This window comes from Mus caroli, chromosome 11 (genome assembly GCF_900094665.2).
Source record: "Mus caroli chromosome 11, CAROLI_EIJ_v1.1, whole genome shotgun sequence".
NCBI lineage: Eukaryota > Metazoa > Chordata > Mammalia > Rodentia > Muridae > Mus > Mus caroli.
The window spans coordinates 16,747,179-16,748,533 of NC_034580.1; the positions used below are offsets into that span (position 1 = coordinate 16,747,179).

Below are 1,355 nucleotides of genomic sequence, written 5' to 3' on the forward strand. Positions count from 1 at the left end.
GTGAACTGCCACAAAGCTCTGTTGTGTCTACTCTGTCACACAAGACTGGATGTCCCTCCCCCCCCCCTTTTTTTTCTCTTCTGTCTGTCTCTGTAGTGCTGCCAGAGCCTAAGTAGTCTCTTTCTGGCTCCCTGGGCTCACTCTTTCTCTATGGGTCCTCTGTGTAGCTGCGTGGCTGCCATGTGACTACCATGCCAAACTCAAACGTCATGACTCTCTTTCTTCCTCTCAAAACTAAAAAATGTAATGGATTAAAAATTTATGAGGAGGAGCAATTGAGGAAGACCTTTCTGATGTCAGCCTCTGGTCTCCACAGTCACCTTCCTGGGTGAGCATACCTGCATACCATGCACACACCACCACCACCACCACCACCACCACCACCACCTGCCCCAGCCCCTGTGCACATTCACCCAGACACAAACCAAACAAGTGCTATGCTGTACCAGAGGCAGGCAGTGAAGACTGACCTTATGTGCTTTCTACACTCTCTCTTTTTTTTTTTTAATCAGATAGTCTTTTATTGAAATATTTTCTTGTTGCTTCTTAACTAGCTGGGCCACTATTGATGTCATCTATAATGTCATGAGGGTGGCGGCTATCCACATTGCAGCCCACAGACTGTGCGGTACCCAGGATCTCCTTGATAGTTCCAGAAAGTTCTCTAGCCAAAGACCGGTGTCTCATCTGCCGGACAGTGTTGACAATCTCATCAAAAGTAATGCTCCCACTGTGTTTAACTGCAGAAACACAGTGCCTTTTACAGCTTCCCCTGTCTTCTGAGATCATGGTTCCACTTTACCCAACTCTAGACTGTTCCCATGCTTTCGGCACAGAGCCGTCCACATGTGGGACAGCCCTGTTTCCTAAAAGCTGGGGCTTAACTGTCAGCTCACCACTGGATTGCACCAGCCAACAATAGTGGTCAGGTGCAGTGGCTTTCTTAGGAGACAACTCAGAGTCTCCCAGACTGGAGAGGGCAGAGCTGAGGTGTAGTGACATTTTTGAAATTTCTGGAATTTTGGCTGATTTGAAAAAGAATAAGAATGTGCTTTCATTGTTATTAGAGGAATAGGGATATGGAGCTGCAGACCATGATTGGCCTCGTGCTCTAGCAGAAGCATGGTTCTGCCAGCTGCAGATAATTTCTATGATTGCGTGACATTTGCAATTCTGAGATGTTTTCAGAAGGTGCATAAATGCCAGGGCCGGAGAAGCGGTGGTGGTGGTGATGGTGGTGGTGGTAGTGGTGGTAGTGGTGGCGATGCTCATTTAGGGAGGTTGGTTGCAGTTTGTTTTTATCTCTGGTCAACCAAGAAACAAAAGAAAAAATAGATTCAGGGATTTTCCTAAGT

General features: G+C 46.9%; 1 non-coding gene across 1 annotated transcript; it reads right to left on the reverse strand.

Annotated features, from left to right (window-relative positions):
- Positions 1–811: 811 nt before the first annotated feature.
- LOC115032654 lies at positions 812–942 on the reverse strand. The gene has a single exon (XR_003838287.1). It is a non-coding gene; the product is annotated as a small nucleolar RNA SNORA65 (small nucleolar RNA).
- Between the last annotated feature and the right edge of the window lie 413 nt (positions 943–1,355).